This window comes from Protopterus annectens, chromosome 7.part0 (genome assembly GCF_019279795.1).
Source record: "Protopterus annectens isolate FY-2018-M chromosome 7.part0, PAN1.0, whole genome shotgun sequence".
Taxonomy (NCBI): domain Eukaryota; kingdom Metazoa; phylum Chordata; order Ceratodontiformes; family Protopteridae; genus Protopterus; species Protopterus annectens.
In genome coordinates, this window is record NC_056739.1 from 774,092,971 (window position 1) to 774,112,797 (window position 19,827).

The window sequence follows — 19,827 nt, forward strand, 5'->3', positions numbered from 1 at the left end:
CAAGAAACAGTTAGCTACCTTACAAATATTTATATCCTTCATCTACAGTAGGGTAGGGGGTCTCCCCCTGGAAACAATTAAATAACTTACAAACATTTAATTCCTTCATCTGCAGTAGAGTAGGGGACCCCCCCAAAACAGTGAGATAACGTACAAACATTTAATGCTGTGATCTGCAGTAGATTAGGGGATCTCATCCCAAACCAGTTAGGTAACTTACATTTATTGCCTTCATCTGCAGTAGACTAGGGTTCACCCACTGATATAGTTAGATAATTTATGAATATTTAGTGTTGTTTGCAGTAGACTAGGGGATCACCCCCCCCCCTCCAAACAGCTAGGTAACTCACAAATATTTATTGCCTTTATCTGCAGTAGATTAAGGTATCTCCCCCAGAAACTGTTGGCTAACTTAAAAAAATTTAATATGATAATCTGCAATAGGCTAGGGATCCCCCCGAAACAGGTAGATAACTTACAACCCTTTAATGCCGTCATCTGCAGTAGACCAACGGATCACCCCTCCCCAAAAAACTTAGCTAACTTAGAACCATTTAGTGTAGTAAGCTGAAGTAGACTAAAGGATCTCCCACCCAAAACAGTTAGATAACTTCCCAACATCTAATGCCATCATCTGCAGTTGACTAGGGAACCCCCTCCCCCAGAAACAGTTAGTTAACTTACAAACATTTAATGCCATCATCTGCAGTAGACTAGAGGATCTCCCAGCTGAAAAAGATAACTTCCAAAAATGTAATGCCATCACCTGCAGTCTGAGGAGATCCCACCGAAAGAGTTTACTAATTTTGAAATATTTAGTGATGTCATCTGCAGAAGATTATGAGACCCCCCCTGAAACCATTAGATAACTTACAAACATTTAATGCCATCATCTGCAGTAGACTAGGGGATCTTCCCCAGAAACAGTTCGCTAACTTACAAACATTTATTACCTTCATATACAGTAGAATAAGAGATCTCCTTCCTTAAACAGTTAGATAACTTACAAATATTTAATGCCATAATCTGCAGCAGACTAGGGGATCTGCCCCCCAGAAACAGTATTTACTAACATTTAATGTCATCATCTGCTGTGGACTAGGGGATCTCCCCCTGATGCAGTTAGCTAACTAAGAAACATTTAGTGCCCCATCTGAAGTAGACTAGGGGATCTCCCCCCAAAACAGTTAGATAACTTGTAAACATTTAATGCCATCATTTACAGCAGAGTAGGGGATTAGCTAACTTACAAATATTTATTGCCTTCATTTGCAGTAGGCTAGGGGATCCCCCCTGAGATAGTTAGATAACTTACAAACATTTAATGCCATTGTAGAGTAGGGAATCCCCCTTGAAACAGATAGCTAACTTAGAAATATTTAATGCCCTCAGCCCAAGTAGACTAGGAGATCTTCCACCCAAAACAGTTAGATAACTTACAAGCATTTAGTGCCATCATCTGCAGTAGACTAGGGGATCTCCTCCTTGAAATTGTTTGATAACTTACAGACATTTTTTGCCTTCAGCTGCAGTAGACTAGGGGATCTCCCCCAGAAACAGTTAGCTGACTTACAAACATTTAATGTTGTTATGTGCAGTAGACTAGGGATCTCCTATCTAACAGATAACTTACAACATTCAATGTGATCATCTGTCAGAGAGTAGGGGATCTCCCCCAGAAACAGTTAGACAACTTAAAGCACTTATTGCCTTCATAAGCAGCCGACTAGGGGATCTATCACCTGAAACAGGTAGATAACTTACAAGCATTTAATGTCATCTGTAGTAGACTAGGGGTTTGTCCCCCAGAAACAGATAACTTACAAACATTGATTGCCTTCATCTGCACTAGACTAGGGTATCTCCCCCATGAAACAGATATGTTACAAACATTTAAAGCCATCATCTGCAGTAAAACTAGGGGATCCCCCCCAGAAACAGATAACTTACAAACATTTAATGTCATCATCTGTGGTAGACTAGGGGATCTCCACCCTGAAGGAGTTAGATAACTTACAAATGTTTATTGCCATCATCTGCAGTTTATTAGGGGAACTCCCCTCGGAAACAGACAACTTACAAACATTTGATGCTGTCATCTGCAGTGGACTAGGGGATCTTCCCCTGAAACAGTTAGATAACTTACAAACATTTAGTGCCATCATCCAAAGTAGACTAGGGATCTCTCCCGGAAACAGATAACTTACATGCCATCATCTGTAGTAGACTCTCCCCCAAAACAGACAACTTACAAGCATTTAGTGCCATCATCTGAAGTAGACTAGGGGATCTCCTCTGAAACTGTTAGATAACTTACAAGCATTTAATACTATCATTTGCAGTAGACTAGGGGATCTCTACCCCAAAACATTTAGCTAACTTACAAACATTTAATGCCATCATCTGCAGTGGACTAGGGGATCTTCCCTGAAACAGTTAGCTAACTTACAAACATGTATTGCCATCATCTGCAGTGGACTAGGGGATCTCTCAATCTGAAACCTTTAGATAAATTACAAACATTTAATGCCATCTTCTGCAGTAGACTAGGGGATCTCTCCCATAACTGTTAGGTAACTTACAAGCATTTAATACTATCATCTGCAGTAGACTAGGGGATCTCCCCCCTGAAACAGTTCGATAACTGACAAACATTTAATGCTGTTATCTGCTGTAGAGTAGGAGATCTCTCCCGGAAACAGATGACTAACATCACATCATCTACAGCACACTCTCCCCACGAAACAGACAACTTACAAGCATTTAGTTCCATCATCTGAAGTAGACTAGGGGATTTCCCCCATAACTGTTAGGTAACTTACAAGCATTTAATGCTATCATCTGCAGTAGACTAGGGGATCTCCCCCCTGAAACAGTTAGATAACTGACAAACATTTAATGCTGTTATCTGCAGTAGAGTAGGGAATCACTCTCGAAATAGTTAGCTAACTTAGAAATATTTAATGCCCTCAGCCGAAGTAAATTAGGGGATCTCTCGCCCAAAACAGAAAACTTACAAACATTTAATGCCATCATCTGCAGTAGACTAATGGATCTACTCCTTGAAATTGTTAGATAACTTACAAACGGGTCTATATTAGAACACCGAACATTTAAAATGTCGAGTGCTCTAATTTCGACCTGTTTTCAGCGAACGCTGAAAATATCGAAGAAAGAAAACCAAATTTTTTCCTAGGGAAAGAATTCAGTTGTCCGTTTCTGTTGCTTTGGTATTTTCAGCCTGGTGGAAAGTTACGGGTTGGGTTCAGGTAAGTGCATTGTGTGGATGTGACAGTTAGGGCAGGTTAGGTGAGTTAGGGTTATGGCGCGGGTCAGGTAAGTGTACGATTGTGTGGACGTGAGGGTTAGGGTGGGGTAGGTGAGTTAGGGTGCGGGTGAGGTGACTGTGCGATAGTGATGGACCTTAGGGTTGGGGTTTGGGTTAAGGTAAGTGGATAGTTAGTCGAGTATGTATAGTTTAGTGTAGGGTTAGGTGTAAGAGTTTAGGTGTATGCGTGTGGATTGCTGTTTGTTTGGTGTGCTTGTGTTGTGTGTATGTGTTTTGGAACAGTTAATTTTTTCTCTAAGAAAAAAAATTTGCTGTTCTGAATGTTCGATGTTTAGTATTTTCGATCGGTAGGGTTTGATATTAGAACACTCGACATTTTGAATGTTCGGTGTTCTAATATAGACCCCTTACAAACATTTGTTGCCTTCAGCTGCAGTAGACTAGGGGACCACCCCCAGAAACAGTTAGATAACTTAAAAAACTTATTGCCTTCATATGCAGTCGACTAGGGTATCTACCCCATGAAAAAGTTAGATAACTTACAAACATTTAATGTCATCATCTGCAGTAGACTAGGAGTTTGTCCCCCAGAAACAGATAACTTACAAATATTGATTGTCTTCATCCGCAGTAGACTAGGGTATCTACCCCGAAACAGATATCTTATAAACATTTAATGCCATCATCTGCAGTAAAACTAGGGGATCTTCCCCAGAAACAGATAACTTACAAACATTTATTGCCATCATCTGTAGGAGATTTGGGGATTTTCCCCCCACTCCATGAAACAATTAAATAACTTGCAAACATTTAATGCTGTCATCTGCAGTTGACTCGGGGATCTTCCCCATGAAGCAGTTAGATAACTTAAAACATTTAATGCCATGATCTGCAGTAGACGTGAATTCCCCTGAAAGAGTTAGATACATACCACTGAACTGTACTGAATTCCTCGGTATTTACCCGTTTTGTGGAGAAAATAATGGGGTACTACGAATTCCTGAGTGGTCCCTACAATTCCCAAATTTCCCACTCTTTTTAAAAAAGTTTTTTTTAATCAAAGTTGTTGCTGATGTCATCATGTGCTGGGCCATGCATGATGATATCAACTTCATCAGGCCAACTGCCAGCCTGTCGGAATTCAGCCGACGGCTCAAGGTTGTGTCTGTACTGTGTTTATTTACCTTTCTACATCTGCGTATGTTCGTATGTGCTGGCTGAACAACAGTGGGTGACCAGTGAACAGATCTGTGCACAATTCTCATCTTGAGCTGTTTTTTGTTTTAAATAACATTTCAGTTAATGTTTTTACCATTAGTGATCCCCCCTGAAACAGTTAGATAACTTACAAACATTTAATGTCATCATCTGTGGTAGACTAGGGGATCTCCGCCCTGAATGAGTTAGATAACTTACAAATGTTTATTTCCATCATCTGCAGTTTACTAGAGTAACTCCCCTCTGAAACAGACAACTTACAAAAATTGAATGCCGTCATCTACAGTGGAATAGGGGATCTTCCCTTGAAACAGTTAGATAACTTGCAAACATTTAGTGCCAACATCCGACGTACACTAGGGGATCTCCCCCTGAAACAGATAATGTAAAAACATTTAGTGCCATCATCTGCAGTAGACTAGGGGATCTCCCCCCAAAACAGTTAGCTAACTTGCAAACATTTAATGCCGTGATGTGCTGTAGAATAGAGGATCCCCCCCTGAAACAGATAACTTACAAACATTTAATGCTGTCATCTTCAGTAGACTGGGAGATCCCCCCCTTGAAATAGTTAGATAACTTACAAACATTTAATGTTGCCATTTGCAGTAGACTAGAGGATCACCCCCTGAAACAATAAAATAACTTAGAAACATTTAATCTTATCATCTGCAGTAGACTAGGGGATCTCCACCCTGAAACAGATAACTTACAAACATTTAATGCTGTCATCTGCAGTAGGCTAGGGGATCCACCCCCAAAACAGTTAACTAACTTACAAACATTTAATGCTGTCATATTCAGTAGACTGGGAGATCCCCCCTTGAAATGGTTAGATAACTTACTAACATTTAATGCTGCCATTTGCAGTAGACTAGAAGATCATCCCCCAAACAGTTAGATAACTTACAAACATTTAATCTTATCATGTGCCGTAGACTAGGGGATCTCCACCCTGAAACAGATAACTTACATTTAATGCTCTCATCTGCAGTAGAGTATGTGATCCCCACTGAAAAAGATAAGTTACAAACATTTAATGTCATCCTCTGCAGTAGAATAGAGAATCTCCCCCCAAAACAGATAACTTAGAAACATTTCATGACTTCATCTGAAGTAGAGTATGGGGTCTCCCCCCCAAAACAGGTAGCTAACGTATAAACATTTAGAAACTTTTAATGTTATCATCTGCATTAGACAAGGAGAATTTGCCTGAATCATTTAGATAACTTACAAGCATTTATTGCCATCATCTGCAGTAGACTAGGGGATCTCCCCCTCAAAACAATTAGATAACTTACAAGCATTTAATGCTGTCATCTGCATTAGACTTTCCCCCCTGAAATAGTTAGATCACTTACAAGCATTTAATGCTGTTATCTGCAGTAGACTATGGGATCTCCCGCCTGAAACAAATAACTTCCAAACATTTAAAACTCATTTTCTGTAGACTAGGGGTTCTCCCCCATGAAACAGTTAGCTAACTCACAAATATTTAATGCCATCATCTGCAGTAGATTAGGGGATGTCCCCCCGAAACAGTTAGGTTCCTTACAAGCATTTAATACTATCATCTGCTATAGACTAGGAGATATCCCTCCCGAAACAGTAAGATAACTTACAAACATTTAATGCCGTGATCTGCTGTAGAATAGATGATCTCCCCCTGAAATGGGTCTGTATTAGTTTGCCGAAACTCATCTTCAGTCATTTCATCGACATGTATTAAGCGAAAATCACTTCTGCAAATTTTTCAAGGCCAATTAAATAGTTGGCCAACTGCGCAACTTTGCCATTTGTCCCACTGTAGTGTGATCTCGGAGTTGGTATATATAGTTAGGGGGTGAGGGGGCAAAGCCCCCCACTTGGGTGGGTTTGATTTAGTTACTTTTGGGTTCTGTTGTACTGCAGGGCAATTGTTTCATTGCCCTTTGAAAATTCAGTAAATTGCAGAAGTGATTTTCGCTGAATATGTGTCGAAGTAAAGATATTCACTGAAGATAAATTTGTACAAACTAATATAGACCCTCTGAAACAGTTAGATAACTTACAAACATTTAATGCCGTCCTAGTCTCAGATCCAAATAAAATAACCAATTCCTGATACCTTTAGCAACCACCTCCCAGCCTTCATGCATTGCTCAACTAGTTTCTCCCCACACCAGCATCAGTACATTCAAACACGTAACCTCAGTAGCGTCAACCCAACTACCTTCTCAAATACTTTCAAACAATGAACTGGCAAATTCTAACCATCCTTCCTCTTGACAAGGCTATAGAATACTTCAACTCTGTCTTCACTGATACTTTAAACTCACTCGTCCCACTAAAAAACAAAAGGATAAAAACTAAAACTGCTCCTTGGCTATCCAAAGAGACAAAACAGATTATGCACCACAGAGACAACCTATGGGCACTTTACCAAAACAATAAACTGGACAATACCTTGGTCCAATATAAACAGCTCTGCAACCGTGCAAAATGACTAATCACCAAAGACAAAAAATCCTACTATATCAAACTTCAGTCCAATAACAATAAAACCCCCCCCCAAAATTCTGGAACTCAGTAAACTCACTCCTCAATCCAGGCTCCAAGAATAATCCCTGTCCTGACCCAAGTAAATCTGACCTCGAACTAGGCTCTGAATTTAACTCATTTTTCATAGACACTATTACTACCCTCACCAAGACATTTTCCAGTAATAACCCAACTGCTCTACACTCTCCCCCTTCTAACTCACCTCATCTGTTTGAACTCAAATCCATCTCCACTAACTTTATAAAAAAACTTTATTCCAAACTTAAACCTTGCTCTAACGCTCCCGACAGTATTCCCTCTTCATTCCTAAAATGTGCTGCTGATGGCATTGTACTCCCAATCAGCATCATTATCAACTGATCCATAAAAGAATCATACATCCCCAAACTCTGGCGCTCAGCTTATATTCTTCCTTTTCATAAAGGAGGCAAAAATGCCAGCATCTCAAACTTTCGCCCCATTGCTTTGCACTCACCAATCTCCAAAATCCTATAAAAATGCATTCACCCCCAACTTATGCCGTTCCTGACCCAATGCAATCTTCTCACTCCTACCCAGCATGGCGTCCGTCCAGGCCATAGCACAATAACCGCTCTACTCTCTTTCCTAGAAACTGTCAATCAAGTCCGAGATTCAGGCCACTTAGTGTCTGTTTTGCTCTATCTGTCTAAAGCCTTTGATACTGTTTCCCACAAGCACCTTCTCTATCATCTCTCAAACCTTAATCTCTAACATAATGCTTTATCCTGGTTCTCCAGCTATCTATCAGACAAATAATAGGCAGTCAAATGGAAGAACTCCATCTCTTCCTTCCTACCTACCGCAATTGGCGTACCACGGGGAGCATCCTTGGGCCGATGCTTTTTAACATCTTCATCGATAACTTTCACACTGCTATTCCTGATGCTAAAATCATTCAATATGCAGATGATTCAACCTTAGTCTGCTCTGCCTCAAACCTCTCTGAATTGCTGACTAAAACCCAAACTGCTTTCTCAACAATTGAAAACTGGATGCCTCAAAACCACCTCTCTTTCAATGCAAATAAATCAAAGGTTCTACTATTCCCTCCCTCAAAGACCCTCACCTATGATAAAAACAACTTCAAAGTCTATAGTCAAACCAACTCACCTATAGAAGTAGTCCCCTCTGCCAAACTACTTGGCATTACTGTAGATGAACACCTCAAATTTGATATTCATATTCAACAAAATATTAAGAAAACCCACCAAAAGCTAGGTATGCTGTATAGGAATAACCGCTTTCTCTCCAACTCTACCAGGCAAACTCTGGCCTCGACTTATCTTCTTCCTTCTTTATTATACGGAGCCCCTCTCCTAACCAACCTTTCCTCCTCTATCACCTCTAAACTAGAAAACTGCTACAACAAAATCTCTAAATTTGCCTCTAAATCTAAAAATACCACCCATCACTGCCTAACCCTACAGTCCCTGAATTGGCTTGAACTCCCAAACTACCTAGACTATCTCCAACTCACTACTGCACATAGACTCATATTTCACCCAACAAAATGGCCCACTCTAACTAACATCCTTCCCCTTTATACACCCAACAGAGCTCTCAGATCTGAAAATCAGAACTTAATTACTATCTATAAACCTAAACGTCCTGCTGGCCAACTTCTCCTATCTTTCTCATTAGGCAAAAAATGGAATTCCATTCCCTCCACACTAAGAACCATACCAAACTCAGAAAACTTCAAAACCCAACTATTCAAACACCTGTCCACTAAATGAAAGTGTACCTGCCTTCACCCAACCTAATCCAAGGGGGTTCTCGCTCTGGTTCCCAAGCTCTACAACTCTCATAGTTATCTTCCTATGAGCCTATCTAAGCTCTCAACAATTTCTATAGCTTCTCTCTAAGCTCTCACCTCCTACAGCTACCCTCACACAGCCCAACCTTGTAAATATTGTAAATAGCATTCTACTGTTGATGTGTGTATGTAAAGAGTATTTACATTTTCTTAAAAGGTTTGTATGTAAACTGTTTCCACACCTACCAAATCCACTTGCAGAACACAGGTTTTATTGCTAGTAATCTTGTTAACACACCAACCAAGTACTAAGCGCTTTCACCCATACAGTGGGCATCATCAGAGTACAATCACATTCACAAAAATCTCGATTTAAATAGAAGCAGCAATTGATAGTTATTCAATTAATTAATCAACTGTGATTAATGCAAAAACATCTAATGTTTGTAATACATACTTGTAATAAATATAATAGTTAAAAGTAATCTTAATTACAACTTGAACCCATTAATAAAAATATATAAAAATTAATATATTAATTTTATTGATATGAAACACACAAAACAGAACTATTTAAATAGACCTTAAATACTTAAATAAAAATAGTCATTGATACCAGGGTACATGTTTGCGTTAAATCTAAGCTGCCACAAACATTCCTTAACCTCTAATAATGTTTTTTCATCACCACCTTTATTATTATTGTAAGGTATTCTATCAATCACAAAAAATAAAAACCTTTTAAAATTGTCACATCTTATGCTATGTAAATACAATGCACTAGTGTCTTTCTTCTTTTTGATATCTCTTACATGTTCTCCTATTCAGTCTTTAAACATTCTAATAGTTTTCCCAACATAGTATGCTGGGCATGTAGAACAGGTAGCAAGATATACTACCATTTTTGTTTTGCAGTTGCAGTGTCCCGGACATCTAATAGTTTTACCAAAGTTTGGGACTACTACATATGGACCATCATTAATATATCTACAGACATGACATACACCACATTTGCCCATCTTGGACTTAAGGTATGTATTCATACCCTGTGTTGATTCAAAATACTCTTTTAAATTCATACCTCGACTGTAGGTAATTTTAGGCAATAAAGTCAAAATATCTATACATTCATCATTGTTCATAAATACACTAGACCAACTTTCTCTTAAAGCGTTTACTATTTTCATGGGTGTATCATTATAGGGGATGACTAAAGCATCATTACCAATAAATGGTCTGTTCCCACTAATAATATTTGTAGTACCAAACTTAATAATCGGTTGATAGATATGTTTTCTTTTGGTCCGTATCTCAGTACTTATTTTGTCAATCAATTCCTTTGGGTATCCTCTGTCAGAAAAGATACTAGACAATATTTTCATTTCATCACAGAAAACCTTGTCGTCACTAATGATTCTTGATAACCTTACCATCTGTCCTTTGATTAAATTCTTCCTTTGATGGTAAGGGTGACAACTATCAAAGTGTAAAAAGGAATTGGAATGTGTTTTTTTCCGATAAATGTTGGTATCTATCCTGCCGTTGTTTTTATATAATAATATGTCAAGATATTCACAGTAATAATCAACTATCTTACTAGTGAAACTCAAAAAAAGTAGTTGTAGTGTTTAAGAATGATTCAAATTCAATAAATCTTTCTCTAGTACCCTTCCAAAAAATCAAAATATCGTCCAAAAGCCTCAAGTAAAGAACAACATCATCCCAAAAACATGAGGAAAATAACATTTGTGTCTCCCACAAAGCCAACACAAGGTTGACATAAATGGGAGCACATCGTGCCCCTATCGCTACCCCAGTTTTTTGTCTGAAATATTCACCATTTAAGAATATATAATTATTTTCGAGAACTAATTCCATTAATTCCCTTAAAAATTTACACTTGTCATTACTGAATGTACCAAACTTGAATAGGCTTGCCTCAAACATTTCTAAACCTTGCTTGTGTGGTATAACAGTAAAAAGGCTCACAATGTCAATAGTGACCATAGAAAACTTCAGATTTGTTCCAACAAGCTTGGTTCTAATTTTATCCAAACAATGCCATGAATCTTTCACGATGTGGTCTAAATTGCCTAAAACCTCCTTACAATGAAAGTCAATAAAGGAAGACATAGCTTCCATTTTGACCCTCTAGCAGAAACTATAGGTCTAAATGGTGGATCATAGATTATTTTTATGAATTTTTGGAATACCAAAGATGGATGGAGTCATGGGATATTCCACATTAAGAAAATTGTATTCGTCTTTAGTAATGACTCCATCCATCAAGTATTCGTACATGATCCAATCCAATTTAGTATATGCTCTGTTAATTTCGTGTTTTGACACCTTCTCATATGTATTGTTGTCATTTAACATTGTCGTAATTTTGTTGAAATAATCCTCTTTATTCATAACAACCACACCCCCACCTTTGTCGGGTTTCATAACCCTGTATTTATCTGTTGTTGTAAGTTCTTTTAAACAAAATTTTTCAACTGTAGTTAGGTTGTAGGATGTGATTCTTTCATTTTTCACAATTCTACGAATCTGAGTATCACATAGCCTCTCAAATACTTGAATAATAGGGTTCTGTGGAGGTATAAAAATACTCTGTCTTTTTAATGTCAAGTAGTGATTATCAATCTGCATATTTTTGTTCTTAAAAAACATCCTTAAATTCAATTTTCTAGTAAAAAGTTTTAGGTTAATCAAAATTTTACCAATGTCTGATCTAAATTCCGTGTTCATGGAAAGGTCCATTGAATTGGGACAGGTTCCTAAAGGTCTTCGGATGTTTAAATTGCCTTTTGGTTTTTCTGAAGGCACAGAACTTTTTACTGAACTTACTCATCTGTTCGACAGAACAGGTATTGAACTTATGCAACTTATTATACGTAACAATAACAATAGATTGTCTGTTTTGAATGAGCAATTAACTAAACTAGACAATAGTATTCGAAATGATCTTTTATTTGATTTTAATAGATAAAATACTGAAAGACAATGACAAGTTTATTTTAAATGGTTTGGAAGTTAAAAATCACAAGCGTACTAGAGACACCAACGATTATAGGTGTAAGAGGGCCTATTCACATTTCAAGGAATTTAAAAACATGAAACGTGCATTTAAAATTGATGGGTTAGATAGAGTGGATGGTGATACATGGAATGCACAAAATACTAATACTGGTTCTAACATACCACACACCGACATATGTAATGAGGCTGTGTATGATAATGGGGAGGGGGCTTTTTTAGAAGAACCGATTCTGAGGAGATCAGAGCGGTTAAGGGACCGGTATGGGGGGCAACAGCAGAACTATCAATATTTGAACAGAAATCACAGGACCAATTCATGGTACCGTTAGTAGAGGAGGATTTTATCTGTACACAAGTTGATTATAATGTTACACAGGGATGCTCAACAACAGGTATCGTTGAGTTTCAATCAAATCATGATTTTCATAACTATTATTGTGTACAGACAATAGATGGAATTTCTGCTTGTGATGATGACACTAGTGAGACATACAACAATGTTAATGAATGTGTATGTTCCATTTTGGTTGACGGAGGTTTTAGTGTGTACAATTTTACTGATTTGAAGTTTGATGCAAGTTATTTAAACCTTTTTAAAAAGGGTTTAAATTTTTTTTCCTAAATTTAGATCAGACATTGGTAAAATTTTGATTAACCTAAAACTTTTTACTAGAAAATTGAATTTAAGGATGTTTTTCAAGAACAAAAATATGAAGATTGATAATCACTACTTGACATTAAAAAGACAGAGTACTTTTATACCTCCACAGAACCCTATTATTCAAGTATTTGATAGGCTATGTGATACTCAGTTTCATAGAATTGTGAAAAATGAAAGAATCACATCCTACAACCTAACTACAGTTGAAAAATTTTGTTTAAAAGAACTTACAACAACAGATAAATACAGGGTTATGAAACCCGACAAAGGTGGGGGTGTGGTTGTTATGAATAAAGAGGATTATTTCAACAAAATTATGACAATGTTAAATGACAACAATACATATGAGAAAGTGTCAAAACACGAAATTAACAGAGCATATAGTAAATTGGATTGGATCATGTACGAATACTTGATGGATGGAGTCATTACTAAAGACGAATACAATTTTCTTAATGTGGAATATCTCATGACTCCATCCATCTTTGGTATTCCAAAAATTCATAAAAATGTCTATGATCCACCATTTAGACCTATATTTCTGCTAGAGGGTCAAAAATGGAAGCTATGTCTTCCTTTATTGACTTTCATTGTAAGGAGGTTTTAGGCAATTTAGACCACATCGTGAAAGATTCATGGCATTGTTTGGATAAAATTAGAACCAAGCTTGTTGGAACAAATCTGGAGTTTTCTATGGTCACTATTGACATTGTAAGCCTTTTTACTGTTATACCACACAAGCAATGTTTAGAAATGTTTGAGGCAAGCCTACTCAGGTTTGGTACATTCAGTAATGACAAGTGTAAATTTTTAAGGGAATTAATGGAATTAGTTCTTGAAAATAATTATATATTCTTAAATGGTGAATATTTCAGACAAAAAACTGGGGTAGCGATGGGGGCACGATGTGCTCCCATTTATGCCAACTTTGTGTTGGCTTTGTGGGAGACACAAATGTTATTTTCCTCATGTTTTTGGGATGATGTTGTTCTTTACTTGAGGTTTTTGGACGATATTTTGATTTTCTGGAAGAGTACTAGAGAAAGATTTATTGAATTTGAATCATTCTTAAACACTACAACAACTTTTTTGAGTTTCACTAGTAAGATAGTTGATAATTACTGTGAATATCTTGACATATTATTATATAAAAACAACGGCAGGATAGATACCAACATTTATCGGAAAAAAACACATTCCAATTCCTTTTTACACTTTGATAGTTGTCACCCTTACAATCAAAGGAAGAATTTAATCAAAGGACAGATGGTAAGGTTATCAAGAATCATTAGTGACGACAAGGTTTTCTGTGATGAAATGAAAATATTGTCTAGTATGTTTTCTGACAGAGGATACCCAAAGGAATTGATTGACAAAATAAGTACTGAGGTATGGACCAAAAGAAAACATATCAACCGATTATTAAGTTTGGTACTACAAATATTATTAGTGGGAACAGACCATTTATTGGTAATGATGCTTTAGTCATCCCCTATAATGATACATCCATGAAAATAGTAAACGCTGTAAGAGAAAGTTGGTCTAGTGTATTTACGAACAATGATGAATGTATAGATATTTTGGGTTTATTGCCTAAAATTACCTACAGTCGAGGTATGAATTTAAAAGAGTATTTTGAATCAACACAGGGTATGAATACATACCTTAAGTCCAAGATGGGCAAATGTGGTGTATGTCATTTCTGTAGATATATTAATGATGGTCCATATGTAGTAGTCCCAAACTTTGGTAAAACTATTAGATGTCCGGGACATTGCAACTGCAAAACAAAAATGGTAGTATATCTTGCTACCTGTTCTACATGCCCAGTATACTACATTGGGAAAACTATTAGGATGCTTAAAGACCGAATAGGAGAACATGTAAGAGATATCAAAAAGAAGAAAGACACTAGTGCATTGTATTTACATAGCATAAGATGCGACAATTTTAAAAGGTTTTTATTTTTTGTGATTGATAGAATATCTTACAATAATAATAAAGGTGGTGATGAAAAAACATTATTAGAGGTTAAGGAATGTTTGTGGCAGCTTAGATTTAACGCAAACATGTACCCTGGTATCAATGACTATATTTCTATAACCAGTATACTCAAATATAAATCACAATTTATATAGTTATAGTAGTATTCAATTTGTATAAATTTTTTATAAATTTTTATAAGTATTTAAGGTCTATTTAAATAGTTCTGTTTTGTGTGTTTAAAATTAATATATTAATTTTTATATATTTTTATTAATGGGTTCAAGTTGTAATTAAGATTACTTTTAACTATTATATTTATTACAAGTATGTATTACAAACATTAGATATTTTTGCATTAATCACAGTTGATTAATTAATTGAATAACTATCAATTGCTGCTTCTATTTAAATCGAGATTTTTGTGAATGTGATTGTACTCTGATGATGCCCACTGTATGGGTGAAAGCGCTTAGTACTTGGTTGGTGTGTTAACAAGATTACTAGCAATAAACCTGTGTTCTGCAAGTGGATTTGGTTCGTCTCGACTGTTTTACTGGTTATTTTATCTGTTGGAATTCTACTGTTTCCACACCTAACCCATATCTGTTTTCCTCAAATGAAACTGTGTGATCCCTGCCTTCAAGCTTAATGAATTTGTTAACTATGCATACTATTGAATGCATTTATGAGTAACTATTCTACATAAGATCTTTAATATTAACAATCATTTGTATCTAATTTGCATAATGCATCTTGGAGCTTTTCTCCCCAGGCCTCCACTGAAAATGGGTCAATTTGGCCCAGTGGACTTCCCTGGTAATCAAATTGCAAATAAATAAATAATAAATAAATAAATAAATAAATCTACAGTAGACTAGGGGATCTCTCCCTCAGAAACAGTTAGCCGACTTAGAAATATTTATTGTCGTCATCTGAAGTAGACTAGGGGATCCACCCAAAACAGTTAGATAACTGACAAACATTTAATGCCTTCATCTACAGTAGTCTAGGGGATCTTCCCCTCAAAACGGTTAGCTAACTTACAAACATTTAATGCCATCACCTTCAGTAGACTAGGGGTCCCCCCTAAAACAGTTAGCTAAGTTATAGATATTTAATGGTGTCATCTACAGTCAACTAGAGGATTCCCCACAGAAGCAGTTAGCTAGCTTACAAACATTTAATGCTGTCATCTGCAGCAGGCTAAGGAATTTCCCCTTGAAACAGATAACTTACAAACATGTAAATCCTAACTACAGCATCTCTTCTATGCTGGATAAAATCTTCTTGCTTAAGCACCTTCCTCATGCTCTTATGCCATTACATTTTCCTCTGATGTTAACTTCTCACAATCATGTTATGTATACTTGTAGATAGCTCTAATTACAAATGCTATTGCCTGCATGCAAAATATTTTCCTTCTTGCAGCATTAACCGCCTCCCTCGGGCTCTTATGCCTTTAAGTTTAATTCTTCATCTTCTATTAATTTTTTAACTTCCCCATAATGGTTTTTGTATTGATGTGCGCAGAGTTCACATGTGATATTTCTCAGATGTGCTAATTCCTAAGACATATTTCTTGTGCTGTAACTAAAAGCTTATCATAACTCCCCAAGATGTTGGAGTGCTGTGTAGTTTGGTTCATGTTCTTTGCACACAGGTATCACTCCAGCAGATGTGCATGATGTTAGAGTCGAAAGCTCGTTGAAACTGTATTTGTATTCTCTGCAATAATCTGTTATTTAAGCATCAAGATCTTAGACTTATGTTAACATGTATTTTGCATTACTGTATTGTGAAATGTTTTTCTCTGTTATTTTTTGCAATCGATGTAGACTTTTATCTTCTGTATATTATTTGGTTGCGTAAGCTTTGCTCTTGGAGCCTTGCCTGAAAAGCAATTTCTTGTGCAGTTGGACTTGCCCAGAAAATAAATCCAAACAAACAAATGAGTAACCTATCACTGAAGTTCTAACTCCTGACACATGCCTAATTCATACAGTAAGAACAGTTACTCAGTTTTGCAAATGATGCAAACTAGCAGATGAGTTTACCCCTTGGAATAAATGACTTATTTGTTGTTTTCACTTTCACCCCACTGCCAGAGAATACATATGGAGTATACATTCCAAGATACACATACCACCCCTCCATCAGGGAAATACATATGGAGTATACATTCCAAGCTACACATCCCATCCCTCCACCAGGGAAATACATATGAGTGTACATTCCAAGGTACATGCCCACCACTGCTCCTCAGAAATGCATATGGAGTATACATACCAAACTACAAGTCCTATCGCTATGGTAGAGTATACTTTCCAAGATACACGTCCCACATCTCTGCTAGAGAAATACATAAGACCTGTACATTCCAAGGTACACGTCCCACCTCTTTGCCAGATGCCAGAGAAACACATATGGAGTATACATTCCAACATACACATCCCATCCCTCTGACAGAGAAATATATATATATGGACTATAAGATACACGTCCCACCTCTCCACCAGTGAAATATATATGGAGTACACATTCAAAGCTACACATCCCACCCCTCCACCAGAGAAGTAAATATGGAGTATACATTCTAAGATACATGTCCCACCCCTCCACCAAAAAAATGCATTTGGAGTATACATTCCATGCTACACATCCCACCCCTTCTGCCAGAGAAATACATATGGAGTATACATTCCAAGATAAACATCCCACCTCTCCACCAAAGAAATACATATGGCGTATACAGTCCAAGATAAACATCCCACCCCTTCACCAAGGAAATACATATGGAGTATCCATTCAAAGCTACACATCCCACCCCTTTGACATTGAAAAAAATGTAGAGTATACATTCCAAGATACACGTCCCATCCCTCCACCACAGAAATAGATATGGAATATGAATTCCAAGCTACACGTCCCATCCCTCCACCACAGAAATAGATATGGAATATGAATTCCAAGCTACACGTCCCATGCCTCCACCAGAGAAATACAGATGGAGTATACATTCCAAGCTATGCATCCCAGCTCTCCGAGAGGGAAATACATATGAAGTATAAATTCCAGGGTACATGTCTCATCCCTCCACCAGCGAAATTCATATGGAATATACATTCAAAGATACACTTCCCATCCATCCACCAGAGAAATACATATGGAGTATATATTCCAAGATATACGTCACACCTCTTTGCCAGAGAAATACATATGAATACATACCAACCTACATGTCCCACCTCTCTGTCAGAGTATACATTCCAAGCTACACATCCCACCTCCCCACCAGAGAAATCCATATCAAGTATACATTCCAGGATGCATAACCCACCTCTTTGCCAGAGAAATACATATGGACTATACATTCCAAGCTACATGTCCCATCCCTCCGCCAGAATATACATTACAAGAAATACATCCTACCTCTCTGCTAGAGAACTAAATATGGAGTATATATTCCAAGATACACTTACCATCCCTCTTCCAAGGAACTACATCTGGAGTATACATTCCAAGCTACACATCCTAGCCCTCTGCCAGAGAAATACATATGTAGTATAATTTCCAAGCTACATGTCCCACCTCTCGACCAGAGAAAAACATATGGAGTGTACATTCCAAGCTACACGTCTCACCTCTCTGCCAGGGAAATACATATGCAGTATGCAGTCCAAGCAACATGCCCTACCCCTTAACCAGGGAAATACATATGGAGTATATATTCCAAGCTACACCTCCCACCCCTCTGCCAGGGAAATACATAGCTTCATAGGTTCATACTAGGCTATCTGCCCTGGGGCATTTATAAGCCTAGCCCAATTGTGTTTGGCTTATGCCACCCCTTGATTTGAGTATACTGTGCCCTTTTTAAAGTTTAGTTTACTGTGCCTCTGTCTAATAGTGACACAGAAGTAATCCCCAGGACAAACCTACGATCCCCCATCCACTCATCAAGATTCTTCTTGAAGAGAGTCAGTGAGGTGCTCTGCCTAACATGGATTGGAATTCTATTCCAGAGCGAAGGGAGCCTCTGGGTTATGAATCTGTCCCTCCAGCATGTTCTATTTATTTATGTGCTGAGGTTCAAGTCCCTCAAGCGTGTGGCTCTAAGGGATTTAGATTTACTGAGGTGGAGCATGTCCATTAATTCTGGGTTGGACATAGCTTTATAGGTCAGGCATAGATCACCTCGAAGTAGGCGGTATGCAACTGAGTAGAGCTGGAGTTTTTTTAACCGAGCAGCATATGGCATCTGTTTGAGTCCCTTGATCCTCCTGGTGAGGTACTTTTGGGGTCTTTCTAATTGCTGCAGGTGTTGGGTAAGGTACATCCCAAAAGGGGGCATTGTATTCTATGATGGGCCTGATGAGGGATGAATAAAGGGGCACGATTACCTCTCTTGATCTAAATGTGAATCCTTTCATGATGAGGTGGGCTATGTAGAAGGTCTTTCTAACCACTTTGGCAATGTGGTTGTCAAAGGAGAGATTGCTATCAACTTGGGTCCCCAGATCCCTAATTACTTTCTCTGTACTTAATGGGTTACCACCTATGTGGTAATTTGTGGGCACATTGTTTTTGCCAAGAGGTATGACTATACACTTTTTGGCATTTAGCTTTAGACTATGGCTCTGGCACCAGTTATCTGTCTCTGCGAGACCTTTTTGAAGGATTTTTGTGTTAGCTGGAGAGTCGATTATGGCGCCCAGTTTGCAGTCATCTGTGAACTTGGTGAGCCATAGTCCTCCCACGTTGGCCTGTACCTCAATAAAGTAAATACCGAACAAGAGAGGTCCCAGGACAGAACCTTGTGGGATGCCACTTGTGACCGGTTTCGAGTCTGACATGGCTCCAGCAACTCTGACTCTGTGGGTTCTGTCTTTAAGCCAGTTTGCGACCAATCTTGTGACATAGGGGTTTATATTTAGGCTGGATAGCTTATCTATGATGCCCGAGTGGGGTATTGTGTCAAATGCCTTTGCGAGGTCCAGATAGGCTGTGTGGACTACCTTCCCTTCATCTATGGCCTTGGTGACTGTTTTGAAGTAGTTGACCAGGTTCAAAAGGCAGGATCTGCCCTTGATGAAGCCAAATTGGGTAGGATCTAGTGTCTGTAGGTCCCCAATGTCTTTGTTTATGAGTTCCATGATGATCCTCTCCATAGCCTTGCAGACTAGGCTAGTCAGGCTTATGGGGCGATAGTTTCCAGGGTCCACAGAGGCGCCACCTTTGTGGAGTGGGACCACTATTGCTGTACGCCATCTACATATGTAGTATACATTCCAAGTTATACTTCCCACCTTTCCA